This window comes from Camelus ferus, chromosome 30 (genome assembly GCF_009834535.1).
Source record: "Camelus ferus isolate YT-003-E chromosome 30, BCGSAC_Cfer_1.0, whole genome shotgun sequence".
In the NCBI taxonomy this organism is placed as follows: Eukaryota; Metazoa; Chordata; class Mammalia; order Artiodactyla; family Camelidae; genus Camelus; species Camelus ferus.
In genome coordinates, this window is record NC_045725.1 from 25,199,082 (window position 1) to 25,213,977 (window position 14,896).

The 14,896-nt window shown below is 45.7% G+C and overlaps 1 protein-coding gene and 1 long non-coding RNA gene across 4 annotated transcripts in view; one reads left to right on the forward strand and one right to left on the reverse strand.

The window, feature by feature from the left end:
- Window positions 1-14,896, reverse strand: part of BCL2 (BCL2 apoptosis regulator) — a 158,632-nt gene that overhangs the window by 102,027 nt on the left and 41,709 nt on the right. The gene's annotated exons all lie outside the window — the stretch shown is intronic.
- LOC116660654 lies at window positions 6,063-7,536 on the forward strand. Its single transcript, XR_004316238.1, has 2 exons — window positions 6,063-6,869; window positions 7,373-7,536. It is a non-coding gene; the product is annotated as an uncharacterized LOC116660654 (long non-coding RNA).

The following is a 14,896-nucleotide window of genomic DNA, read 5'->3' on the forward strand; positions in this document are numbered from 1 at the left end:
CATCAAAAATCAAAATGGTCTAGTGTGAATCCTGAAAGTTGAGAATATGGACTCAGAGAGATGCCACTTGCTAGCCAGCCTAGGTGGTGTGGTTTTAAGACACTGGACTTCCTTTTCTCACTTTGCAACTGACTTGCTGAGTAAACTTGGGCTACTTGCTTCTTAACCTTGGTCTGCCCTGGATTTCCCCCACGTAAAAAACGTGGGAAGACAAGGTCTAACGACTTCTCAGGGATGTTGTGAAGATCACTTAATGTTTTAAACCACACCATCCTAGGCAGTGCCATGTGTTATATGTTACCATTATTACAACTGTCTCTGGTCAGTTACAGCCACACACACGAACATTTCTTAGCAAAATAGAAAAAAAAAAAAAAGGTGAGGAATTAATTCTGTTCTTACTTGGGGGGATTTCACAAAATGTCATATATTAAAAACATTAACATTCTGAAAACTAAATTCAGTCGCGTGTGGCAAGGGAAGGTACTAAAACCTCGCAATGGTGGTATCCCAACCTAGAAGTGCCTCCCGGACAGAAAGAACGTAACTGGATGATTAACTAATCACATATATTCAGTGAGACAAATAGTCAGTAGTCTCAGTCTGTTTTAGATTTAGTTTGGTTTAAGAGCGCTATAAAAGAGCTGTCATTGTGCAAGGGTTAAGTGCTTAGGTTTGCCACTTATAGAACCTCAGCTACAAACTAACCCTGGGAGAATATATATACATACGGGCTGATACTGCTTTGTGACCACTTTAAGGAAAAAGAAATGAATACAGAGTTGGGGTGACTTACTCAGGGGCTACATACACGTGCGAGACCTGTACACATGGACAATCCCTTTCACCTGTGTGCTCTCATGCCCGACACCCACATTTATGAGCCAGCACTGGTAGCCTGGACTAGGGGTTCACGGTTAGGGACACAGGGGTCAATTTATAGCTTGGGGTCACAAAGCAGGGTGAATAACCTTCCTACCCCACATGGCGTCTGCCCCCTTGTCTTGAGTGTCCTCCACAGCAGGCGCTGATGAGCCAACCCAACTAGCCGAGAGTAAGTGGAGAAATTAACAGTCACGTTCGACATCCATTAAAACCAAACATGTGTCCACAAAACAAGGCTGATCTAGGACACCCTCCATCCAGTCCATTTTCAGCTTGATCTAGGACACCTTCCATCCAGTCTGTTTTTACCAGTCTACACAAAAATGGGAAAAAACACAGGGAAGGTAGTGATTTTTTTTTAAAGTTAAATTCACTCCATTTTAAAATAGTGTAATTTATTCTAAAATTATGTCCTTCCTATTTTTGGTGTTACATGCTTTTTATTTTACCAGTAAGAGTAAACAGTAGTTGATTTCTTAATATCCCAACTTGGCAAAATAAGAAGTTAGCACCTCTGTATTGGTCCGTGAACTTAAAAAAAAAATCAAACAAAAATAAAAGAGCTGAAATACAAAAATTTGGCTAGCTCTGCCTGGGAATGAGTTACCTGCTGTTAGAAACTCATAAAGAGGAGAGACCTATAGGGAGCATGTCATCAAACGTTCTCTAATAAGACACAATGCTTCATTTCCACATGGAACGCAAAAGGATTTCAAGCTATAGTAATAAACGGCGTTTCCAAACTCAGCTAGAAAAGCATGATGCCATCTAAAATCAAATGAAATGTAGGTTCTTAAATGCTACAAAACACACATTTGTATTGCCATTCTCACAAGGTAGAAAGCATTTTAATTAAAACCCAGAGGGCAGGCAAAGGCAATATAATCCAGTAGACGCAGGCGTAACGGTGAAGGATAAGACCCCTGTTTACTGGCTTTCCACTTGTAGGCCTCTGTATAGAAGATACAGACAAACATCCGTTCTGTGTCTGCGGACAGATGGCAAAGGATTTAACCATCCAGTTAACCTGAGAACCCAGGTGTCACCAACCTTGGCACTAGCTGACAGAGGTGGGGATGTGGGAGAGGGGAGGGGAGCCAGAAGGGCTAATATTCTGTTTTTTAATGGGTACTTGAGTGATGTTCTTTATGGTTAATGGAATAAGAAATGAAATTTTCAAGAATGTGTTTGAGATGTGAGCAACATCCTTTAAGAGGACGAGGAAGGGTGACCTCTCCACGGAGGGAAGGAGCTCGGGGGAGAAATGGGGCTGAATAAGGGAGAGAAGTGCCATGTACCCAGGAACGAAGTCAACAAAACCAAATGTTTATAAACTGAGAAAGAGTGACGTTAGGGGTTGAACTGTGCCCCCAAAGATACGTTCCAGTTCTAACCCTGGTACCTGCGAATGTGACCTTTTTTGGACACAAGTTCTTCACAGATGTAATCAAGTTTAGAGGAGGTCATCGGAGTGGCCTCTCATCCAATGACTGTTGTCCTTGTAAGTGGGAAACACCACACAAAGGCAGAAACACAGGGAGAACGCTCCCGACCACAGAGGCCGAGACTGGAACGAGGCAGCTGCCCACCAAGGTCCACCAAGGATGGACAGCCACCACCGGAGGCTGGAAGACAGAGAACAGTTCCCTCCCGTCTCCACGCCTGGAGCCTTCAGAGGGAGCGTGGCCCTGCCGGCTCCTCGATGTTGGACTTCCAGCCTCCAGAACCAGGAGAGAATAAACGCCTATGGCGTGAAGCCACCCTGTCTGTGGTACTTAGCTACAGCTGCCCTAGGGCCTTAGTCCAGCTGGTATATTTATGTTATTTGAAGAGATGAAGATAATCACCAAAAGAACTTTTTAAAAGCGTGGGAGGGATAAAGGCATTGCCTCTGGGAAGTGGGTCTAAGGGAGCAGAGGGGCAGCATCTGGGCTGTTACTGTGTATTAAACACCTTTTGCACTATTTGGCTTTTTAACCACACGCATGTGTTACTTTGATCTTGAAAAGGCATAAATAAAATATCCATGGGATGGCATCAGAGCGAAACCTGGTCAGGTTTCTCTGTAGACTGACAACCATGTCCTCCGCCCGGCCCCCTGCCTCGCCCCCACCCCTGCAGCGGACACTCCCCGGACACTGTCCCCGTCTGTCCTCAGGGACTCACAGCGGCTGAATGTCTGTGCGCATGTGCACTCACACGCCTGCCAGCCCCCACTCAAGTATTTTTGGACTTTTTGTGGGTTTGTATCATCGATGACAGTAATTCTGCCCATTGACTTGGATGATTAAGCATTGACTACAGTGAAAACAGAGAACCTCAGGGAGCTCGTCACTGGCCTTTTTTGTGGATTAACACTCAAAACAATGCCTGACAAAGATTTCAGTGATTAGGCTACATGGTATCAGAAAACCTCACAATAGAGCTTAATCATAATCGTTTGCTCATCCGATTTTATTTAACCCACAAAAAGAAATGCTGAGTGATCCCTGGTGGCCTGGATCAAGTTGGATCTGTGATGCAGGCGGTGACTTTCCCAGACGGATGGACGGGAGAGGTCCCATACCCTCCGCTCGCTCTAAGAAGAATGGTCACATTGAGCCCAGCAGCCTGTGATGTTGCGGCAAAATGTGTAGTCACCTCCCACATGAACAGGCCTATTGATGACCATGGATCCTAGGGTGAGGCCAGGACAGCGGGGCAGTGTTCCCAGCTCGCCCTGGGAGGGAAACAAGGCAGAAGACAGATGCGGTGTGTGTGCACCAGAGGCCCCCGCGCACATCCACGTGCACACGGCTCCCGCACAGCTGGGGAGCACCCTGTCATGTGCTGGCCCTGAGGCTGTGCCAGGTGGATGAACACCCAATGAAATGTCTCCCCGCCATCACGCAGGGGAGCTCGCAGGGAGCAGAACAAAGGGGCGGCATCTCAGCAGGACTAGGATCCTGACTGCAGTCAATGCACCTCCCCCGGGGAGGTGGGGACGGCTTTTCTTTTCATCCCAGCGTTCCGTTTCCGGTAACACCTGCCAGCCACCCAGGAGGTTACCTTCCCGGCCTTCCTGGCTCTCAGACATCCAGATCCAGTGGGTGTGGTCCCTTCCACATTGCAGGTGGCAGGGTCACCCCGAACAGACTTCCCAAGACACAGATGAATTGTGCTCATGAGAAATCAAGTCACAGTTTGCAAAGCCACTGCCTGTGTGACTCTATACTGAGCAGAAGGAACAGAAGGGCTCAATTTATATTATGTGACCTTTTACGGAGCTCTCCTTCCAGCGCCGCGTACAGAAGAGAGGGTGGGTCCCTTAGAAGGGACTCCATTCAAGCCCACACATCTGCCTTTTCCCCTTCTTGCTTTTAAAACATCACTTTCTCAGCATATCGTAATGAAGACCAAACCCTGAGACTCAGATGTTCCAGAAACCTGAGATATTAGATGTGTTTTGATCATATCTGGCCCTTTCTCATCTGCTTTGTTCTTGGTCACATCAGCACAGCCAGAAACCAATTCTGTCTTTTCAGTTATGGCGTAAGCCTAACAAGTCTGTCCCTAGAGCACCTAACCATGGACTGTCTCCCTTTCCTCACCCCACACACACACACACACACACACACACATGCACACAGCAACGCATCGCGTGAGGACACGGGCAGTCTCCTTGCCACGTAACTGAGAAAATGCCAACACCCTTCAGAGAGCCAAGCTCTGGATTCATTAGGCAAACTGTTTAAGAGGCACATGATTGACAGCTTCACAATCTTGTTACGAAAAGAGATTTTCGTGGCTATTGTTCTACAGAACTTCCTTACACAATAGGGTACCCCCGCGAGGAGCTGCCTCGTTCAGGAGCCAGGCTCACCCCGGTCAGCAGGAGTGGGTGATGGCACTGACCCTGAAGGCACAACCAAACTGGGCTGGTCCCTTAATCCCTAGGAATGAACACAACCCAGCTTCTTAGGGATCAGACTTATAACCAACAAGGCTCCACATTATGTAACAAACTCACCAGGGAAAAGGTGACTATTTCTTAAAGATATCCAGCCAACTGATTTTTAAAATTAAAAGAAAAATGGACCAAGTACTGCCTATCTCCTCCCGTTCCCCTGACAGATGACGGGGACTGATGAACCGGGAGAAATTAGAGGAACAATATAACTGTATAAACAAGAAGAAAGAAAATGAAAAAGAAAAATAAACATGAGCTGGATTAGGGGCAAAAAAAAAAAAAAAAGGCAAAACAAGCAGAAATGATCTTTTGATAAGAACAGTATTACATAACCCAGCGCCTCTAACGTGGAAAGCCACTTTGCCCTACAAATCACTTTTCCACAAAGAATTAAAAGAAGCAGAATGAACACAAAAATCAATTAAGGTCTGGAGAAGGGTTCCATCCCCCCTCCAGCAGCTCGTTCTTATCCAAACACTAATGCAGGTACTGTCAGTCTGCCTAGTAAAGGATATTTTTTATTATCACTTGAGCTAGTCTGTCCAGAGAGTGATGTTCCCATTTAAGTTTGCAAGGAAAGGTTAAATAGGAGTAGTTCTTCCCTTATAAAATGACAGTGTATGCCAGCGCTTAAGGCTCCTGGGGCCTCCATGGTGTGTCGGCTTTCACGGGGCCCTCCTGGCTGCACCAAGGACCAGCGGCTGGCATGTGGCTAAGACACAGCCTCTTCCTCCAAGGGCGAAAGCAACGCCACGGTTTCAACGGTTCCGGACAGGAACCAGCGCTGCGCTCGGCCCACAACAAGCATGAAATCAAAACTCACTGAAGGCATGAGGGGCGAGAAACACCTCTCTGACCCAAAGTGATAAAACTCCAGAGCCAGGGAGCTCCTTGTATGCGCTACAGGACAGCCATGCAGTGCAGTCTCACCTCAAAGTCTTATTTGCCAAACAAGTCAGAAGAAGCGATCGTCTTGAAACTTACACAGAAATGTACACATTCTTGGGGAGTGGATCACATTTTTATTATTTTATCTATGCCATTTGGAAAGGGGTGATACATTTTCTGAAAAATAAATGGAAGTGTCCTACTTGGTCTTACAAAATTGAATTGTTGTAATATTGGGTTTGCCTACAGATGAGAGGGCATACACTTACCTTCTTTGGAGTAAAAATACAAGGACTCTGTCCAAATACCAAATAAAGGGAAATGAACAGAAGTGCTTTGGTGTTACAGGTATTTGTTGCCAATTAGGTTGTTGCTGATCTGGCTGATGGACCCGAGGATGTGCAGATGAGGTCGGTGACAATAAAAAACTGGAGACAGGGAACTCACGCCAGGGTCACAACTCAACCTCCTGTTTAAATGATGGTTTTTGACCAAATTAGGCCTTCTTGGACCTCCAGGGTAGCCCTTCTGCACTTCCAGGAAGGAGGTGGCTAAGTGGCTATTTTGGTCTGTCTGCCCATCTGGTCCCTTTGTATCTGGCTGGCTCACGGTCAGGCCAGCAGATTAGGTGCCATTGCTCTGAGCAGCCGTCCATCCCACTAGGACACGGGCCACTCATGACACAGAAGAGACCCAACAAGACATCCCGGGGGAGGCCCCCCAAGCCCCACCACGCAAGTGCAATTCCAGGCGGTGGGGTCCGGAGCACCCCAGTCACTTACAAAGGGGAAAGGACATCAGAACTCGATGGCAGAACAAGCACCGAACTGTTGTCCCCAAATAAAGAAACTCACATCAACAGGGAGTATAAAAATGTTATTTAGAGCTTCTGTTCTCAGATGTTTAATACAAAGGAGAGACTGTTGCGCCAGGGAACAAAGTGATCCAGTCTTCACAAAGCAGGAATTCTCCCGCCGCACATTTTGTTTCCAAAACATCGAGGACTACAGCAAGTTTTCCAGTTGGGATAAAGAAGCTACTTCTGGAACCAAGAGAGGAGATAACTGAGAACTTTCACGGAGGGGCTTAAAGCCTTCCAAGAAAATGCACAGTGGGTGTCAGCATTTCGGGGCGGCCAGTACGGATGGTGAGCAGACTGATCCCCAAATATGTGGAATGCGTATGGGCTGGGGGAAATGTGGGCTGAGGGTTTTTAAAGCGACAGAACCTTCTAGTAACATACCAAAGGGACCCCGAGTGTTTTTTCAAAATTAACCCTTTGAGCCCAGGGTTTCAGGTGGTGCCAGTGTAATCATACTTCCACTGGGATCGTAGCCAGGAAGGAACAAGCAGAGCTTCTTTCCTACATATTTTTAAAACCTGTTTTGTTACTTGCAGGGGAGTCAGGTGGTAAGGAGCCTTCTTTTATCAGGGTGGGAGCCAGGGAGCAGAACAGGGCGGGGGGGGGTGGTGGTGTGACCTTTCTCTCTTGAATGTTTGGCATCTGAGCTGCAGCACAGAACTTCGAGCCCAAATCCCCAACCAGAAACTCAAGGCTGTCAACCCATTTCTCTTCTTTTTATGTCATTATTTGTGCGTTTTCACTGAAAACAGTCACATCGTTGTTTACCTCCCTCTCGCCTTCACCAGGCTGTACGTTTCTGGAAGGAAATGCAGTATGGCCAAAGACCCGGGGATTTGGAACCAGGTTCACCATCTTAATCCAGCTCCGCCATCACTATGGGATCAATGAGAACTTCTCTTCAATTCAATTTCTTTACTCATTAAATCAGAATAAAGATGCTCCGCTTTGGGGATCGTTGCAAGTCTCAAATGTAAAATTACAAGCAACATGCTCTACACGTAGACGGTCCTGCCTTTGAGCTCAGGGGCTGTGACTTAATTCACCTTAGTATCCAACCCCCACAGCACTTTGCCCTTGAACCCTCTCCCTGGCCGTGTGCTAGCACGATTCGGATTAGTCATGATTAACATTTGATACGCCCCACCATAAAACTCGACACTTGTGCTCCAAGCATTATTTTACTAATGGCAAGGATAGTGGCAAAATCAAATGTGAGGGGACCTTCCTGTTTTGCTGTATCTCCTACCACTGGAACGTCAAGGGGACACTGTTAAAATTAAGTATACAAAGGAGATACTTAAAGAGGCAAAGAGGGAGTTAAAGAGAGAGAGAGAGATGAAAGCCAGGAAATTAAGGCTTCATTCTCAGCTCTGCCTCCTAGGTACCAGCGGCTTTGAACAGCCTGCCTCATCCAAAACCTTTTTTAAGGATTTAGCATCTAGGAGTTAGCATCTCTGACAACTAACTACAATTTTAGTAAATATTAACAGAAGCTGACATGATGGAACTTTTTAGGGTGATCGTCCCCTAAAAACTTACCATCTGGGATTAGCCCTTCTGTATGGTCCACGGGAATGGACCATACAGAAGCCAGCTGACTTACGGCTCTTACAACCAAGACCTGCACCCCAGGCCTCTCACTTCTCCCCACCCACCTGGTCACAGTCTCTTCTGGGCACGTAGCATGAGGGGTACACCACAGTGAGTCCTGTCCTGTGTGTGACAGACAACAGGGCAAGGCATCGCCCGCAGAGACACAGCAGAGGGAGAGGCCACTGTGCACACGGCCAGGGAAGACTGTCCACAGAGGGGAAGGCACAGAGGCCAGGGACCTACAGGGCAGGGGCTGCAAGGTGGCTCAGAGGAAGACCTCGGACTCTCACTGATGATCCGTGGAAAGAAACAAAGCTTCAAGAGCCGGCAAGGCGCCAGGGCTGGGGGAACAGCTGCGTGGCAAGCTGGGGACGCCGTGCAGAAGCACCTGTGGCACTCCAGGTGGCTCCAGCCAGAACTCCAGGCCTCTCCCTCTCATATCAAAACAAACAGTGAAGCAATCAAAACGAGCACTCATGCACTTCCAGCAGAGCCCCGGATGCAGGGTGGGAGAGGGGCCGGGCGGGGCAGGGCATGGCAAGAGGAATGCAGAGGAAAGAGAAGAAAGGGCTTCTGTGCTCGTGCAACTGTTATGGAAGCTGGAGAGAAATAATAACACCGTAAAGGCAGCCATCGGTAATCAAACACAAAACACTTCCCTGTGTTGCTGCATTTGATTGTCAGAGTAACCCTAGGATGCAGAGCTTAATAACCCATTTAAAGATGTCACTCAAGGATACAGAACTAGTCAGAGATGAAACCAGGGCTAAAAGTGAGGTCACTCTGACTCCATAATCTGTTTCCAAGCTCTTACACTCTACTGATTCCCTCTCTGAAGCAACTTTAGGCCTACATGCACACACATGGAGGGGAACTGTAACATCGAGGCGTGGGGCAGGCCAGCCTCCCTGTGACTCAAATGCCACAGGCTGTAAAAGAAAAAAAGTGATAAATCTGATCACATGAAAATAAAAATTTTCTGCCTGGGGAAAATACACCATAAACCAAGACAAAAGACAAATGACAAACCAGAGAACGACTGGGAACATAAATCATTGACAAAGGCTAATTTCATTAATATATAAGCAATGCCTGTAAATCCATAAGGAAAGATCCAACAAAACCAAATGGGCAGTCAGCTGACATAAAAGAAAATCAAAATAGTTCACAAACATTGAGAGATACTAAACTTTATCATAGTAGGAGAAATACAGATGAAACAATGTGTTTGGATTGGTGAACATCAAACGTTTGATTCTACACGCATTGGTGAGGGCGTGAGGAAAGAGGCACTGTCATAAATTAATAATGAGAGACTAAATGGATACATCCGCTAGGAAGGCAGTCCGGCACTATCTATCAAAATTATAAATGTCCTTCCCCTCTGACCCAAAATTCCAATGCCAGGATTATATCCTGCAGATAAATTCACCTGCGTGCAAAATGATGCCCGTAGAAAGCCAATCTTTGCAGCAATGTTTGTAGCAGCCAGTCTGAGAACCATGGAAATAGCCAACAAAAGGAGATGGATTAAATAAATTATGGCATCTCCCTATAATGGCCTATTATTTGGCCATAAAAGAGGAGAGGAAGCTCTTAATGTGTTGATATGGAACAAGCCCCAAGGAATATTGCTAAGCAAACAAAGCAAAGTAAAAACAGCAAGCAGAATACGCTGTTGCAAATGTCAAAACAAAATTCTATGGCATAGACATATGTATTTGTGTGCTCCCCCTGCAAAGACACACAAAAGACTGGTAACACTAGGTGCTTCCAAGGAGACAGGAGGTCAGTGACTGCAAATACAAGGGTGGGAGGGAGACTTCCTTGTCATGGTATATTTTGTGTCTTTTGAATTTATGTACTGATGCCTATTCAAAAAAACAAGTTATATAGACATGTATAGGTATATACTGCATACAAATCGAAATCAAGTGCCAAACAGTGGTGAAAGCTGCCTTCTGAGAAAAACTGGGCTAATGAGAAAAGCTCCTTCATCACTCAAAGAAAGTCTCATCCATAAAATGGGGATAATAATCCTTCCTTCCTCTTGTGGTTCTGAGAAGTAAATAATGAATATAATATAAAGCCCTCAGACCTGTGCCTGGCACACAGCAAATGTCCACAAGTGTTTGTTATATAAGTGACATCTAAGCTGAGATCAGAAAGATCAGTAGGAATTAGACCAAGAAGAGGGAAGCAGGGGCAAGCCAAATGTGCCACTCAGCAGCAACAGCACGTGCAAAGGTCAGGGGGTAGGAAAGTGCACTGCTGTGCCGAGGGCATCCTGGGAGGAGGGGGAAGAGAAGAGACAGAGCTGAAGGAGTGAGCATGGATCAGTCTGGACAGTTTCTCTGCAGTGGGACAGAAAGCAAGTGGAGCATTTCAGGCAGGGGAATTCCATGATTGGACAGGCTTTCCTAGAAAGAGTTCTCTGGCAACGTTCTGGAGGACAAGTTGGAGAGAGGCACAAACTGGGTGGCAGAAAAGCCACTTAAAGACTGTTACAGCAATCCAAGAAGAAATGATGAGGCTGTGAGCCAAAACGGTGGCAGTGGGGAAGTAAGGGAGGAAGGGCTCGGGAGACACAAGGAGGCAGAATCACTGGACTTGGCGACCTGGTCGCGAGAAGATGGAACCAGGCATCATTCCCAAAGGTCTGACTTGGCTTATGTGAAAGACCAAGATGTAACTCACTGAGATAAAAACTTCAGAAAAGGAGCTCGTTGGGGATGGAGGTAAATGTCTCCTACATAATCCATAGTCAGCTACAGGTATCTAAACCTCAAATGATGGGCTCGGGCTGGAAACACAGCTTCGGGTGGTAGCAGACAAATCTGTAATATTTAAAAGCTCTGGATGATGGTTAAGGCAGCAGCCACCAAGTGGCAATGGTCCCTCTGGTCCAAGTAAGAGACTTTTGAGAAGAGACATTACCTGTGATGCAGGGTAAGACCTATGCTCCTCCTCTCTTCTCCTCTCCTTCCCCCCCCCTTCTTATCCTCCCTCCTCTCGCTTCTTCTCTCTTCCCTTTCCTCCTTCCTTCCTAAAAATAGAATAAAAGCCCTCACAATAGGTTTCCTTAAATGCTTCACGTAAAGCAACCCATTTGTGACCAGTCCCAGCCAATCTGTGCTGCTGCCTTTGTTGCTGCCAACACTCCTGCCCTGCTTTTCTGTCTACACACAGCGGAAGCCACTAGGAAGCTGTCTCTGTCCTGTGGGTGCATCTCCACGTGACGAGGAGCATCCCTGAAGACCTCATTTTTCCACGCGTCTGTCTCAACAGCTGCATGGAATAGGTGTTTCTTAGAAAGGGCATTCCGCGGTTTCCTCTCCTGCTGAGGGGCTTCAGCAAAACCAGTCCCACGTAAAGACCACCTACCGAGGAGTCTTACTAAGAGATCTTAGAATGGACTTCTGAAAGAGCATACGGTTTTCTACTAAAAATCGAGTCATGTTTAAGCAAGATTTCTGGAACAACTGAGTCAGGATTCTGGGGCCAGGATTTGAGAGTTGCCAACTCTGTCACTCACTCACTCAATAATCCCAAACTTCTCTCAGCTTCTGTTTCCTCACCTACAAAATTGGGATCAACTGCTAGACCACCTCCATGTCTCCTTCTGGCTCTAAAATTCTGTGAATCTAGATTTGAGGGAGGATTGAAATTGGTTTCATGACTGTGTGGAATATTTCAACAATTCAAAAGTGCCATTAAACATTCAAGGCCGCTTCATTTTTGGAGACCAGTTGATTTCCTGATTGGACAGAATAGAACTATTGCAACGGTGTCATTCACCGACTCGGTTACCATGGCACATATGCTCATCCCAAAGGGAAACCCCAACTATTACAGCGCAGCAAGTGTGGCTCACTTTTCAGATTTCATACTTGCCAAAGAAGCCACCTCTTTGCCTGAAGAAACCACAGCTAGGGACTCTCAGGGGAGAGAAAATGATATACAAGGCATGGATTATTAATCAGTCTTTAATTATGTAAATTACAGGCTTGCCTTTTTCAAATGAATGTAAGATAGAAATTTCGGTCTACCAAGAAACGGACAATGTATTTTCCCACTTGTAGAGATTTATGTGAGAACAAGCCAGGGATACACACAAGGAGACTCACCTGATAACAGACTCACTGGCTTCTCGCCCCTAGAGGGGTCAAGGGATCACCCTGATAAATTCAGTTATTACAACAAGGCAACAGTCAGTACAAACAGCCACCAGAGATTTCCAGGTACAGTTCAGCACAAAGAGAAATATCAAGGGGAAGGTGGCCATTTTCTACCTAAAAGGGCATTTTTTTCATCATGTCTGTCAAAATGCAATTTCCCTAGAATCTGTGTACTTTCAGTAAAAAGCAACATGTCAGAGTTTAATGGCCTTAAAATATTGGATCTTAAAAGATATCAGGTAATGCACCCTTACAAATCAGAGCCTGATTAGATTAGTTTGAAATGCATGATTCTTAAAAACAATTTCAGCTGAAACCTGATTGCAGCAGCGGTGTGCTTCAGTAATCATATAAGGGAGAATATGAGGCATTTACCCACATTTACGGCATAGAAACTGGCTGTCTAGTTTACTAGAAACCAGATATAATTTATTGGTGTTTTGAGGGGATGCACAGATAATTTCCATCTTTGAAATTTATACACACACACACACACACACACAGTGTTTGTCTTTTACTTTAAATTGTTCACTATTCCCAACATCAGTCAAAATTAGAGAAAAGACGAGGACAAATTAAACCATAAAGTGAGAAGGCTGTGTCACCTATTATCTTCACAAACGTGGAAAAGGCTGACGCCTGTTCAGACAGCTGGTGGAGCTGTAAGCTGCTATGGAGGGCAACTTGACAGAATCAATCAAAATGCCAAACACACTCCCTTTTGGTTGCAGCAATTCCGTTCCTAGCATTTCTTTCTATAGACACACGAAATAATTTAATACAAAGCTATTCACTGCATCATTATCTTTCCCAGAAAAAACTGGAAGCAGCCTACACGTCCATCAGCGAAGGACCAGCAAATAAGGCATAGTACATCAATGCCATGCAGCCGTAACAAAGAATACGGAAGCTCGCTCTTAACTCACTAATATGCACTGAATTCCAAAATGTATTTAAGTGAAAAGCCCATATATGCAGAACAGCATGTGTGTCTGCCACCTTCTGTATAAAAAAAGGGGGAAATAAGTATACACACATGTGTACACATACATGTACGTCTATGCATACCCACAGACATAGATACGTGTGTATACATAAGTATACATATACTCACACATAAGCCCCTGATAAACACAGATTCTGGGAAAGGCAACCAGGTGCCGGGGCGCGGGAGGAGGGAGAAGCCCCTCCCCTGCACACCTTTTGGGACCTGTAGAGCTTTGAACCATGTGAACATGTTACCTATTCAAAAATACTTCAACAAATGTAAATAATAATAAATCATTCGCTGGTCAGTAGTAAATACACAGTCATAGGTATTACTACTTAAGAAGAATTTGAAGGACCACATTTTATAAACACTAAAACCCCTAGGTGGAGATTGGGTTTTTTTAAATAAGGCTAGGGAGAGTAAAAACGAGGGGCTCTTCCTCTCTGTATTCCCTTGGAGTGCTTATCACATAATAAATGACATATAACAGTTTGGAGGCAAACCAATTAAAGGGACATAAATCATCATTAACCCCTTCCCCAGATGAATGACAAAGAGAAACATGTTCTAATTAACACCGAGGAACATGGCATAAAGAGCAGTTTGCAGTGGAAACGAACAGATGGCCAACAAGCATATGAGGTGTTGGGGTGCAGGACAGAAAACTTGATCCGACGCTGAAAACTTCCAGCAACTGAAAGAAACTGTACCTGAGTGAAAATCGATCTAAAACTGTGGATGAGCTCCCCTATTCCACTCTCTCTAGTTTTGAGGTGCCTCGGGTTTTGCTGCTGCCTGTGTTCAGTCCCCACAAGGCAAATGTGATTCCAAAGCCCATCCTACTCTCTACATAGGCAAACACACACACACACCAACCACGCAGCCACCTTTTTACAACTGAAAGATTTCCTATCCCCAGGCAACGGTTGGCTCAGTTTATTTCAAACCAAGCTAGCAGTTCAGTTCAACAAAAGGTTTTGGACATCGTCTTGGAGTCTGACGTAACAAGAGCTGACCTAGAGCTTTATGCTCTAACCGACCATCTCTTTTCTTTCCTTTGAAACAGAGATTTATGACAGGAGACAGGGAAAGAGACAAAGATCGCAGGGTCAATGAAACCCTCTTAGGATGCACAGAGCAGGTAGCAAAGGGTTCGTGCTTGCAAGTTCTCTTTGCTCAAAGGCACAGCAAGTAAGGAGGAAGGCACGGTTTCCTCTTGTTTACAAGTTCCTCCCATTCTTAGACTTTTCTCTGTGGAAACAAGGATGCCACAGCAGTGGCAGTTCCATTAGCTGAACCCTCAGCGGAGAACCAGTGACTGACTCCACATGTAGGGGATGTCGGCACAGCCAACAGATGCTGTTTGTCTCTGTCCCCGCTGACCCAGGCTGGGGAGACAGCACATTTCAGACAGGATGCCCTCCCAAAGTTGTGATGCAACCCTGGAAAAAAAAGTCTGTCCAAGATCCAAAGCCAGGATCTGGTTTCTGCCAATTCAGAAGGACAGAGACCAGTGGCTAAGACACTGTCACTCCAGAAGGTATGTT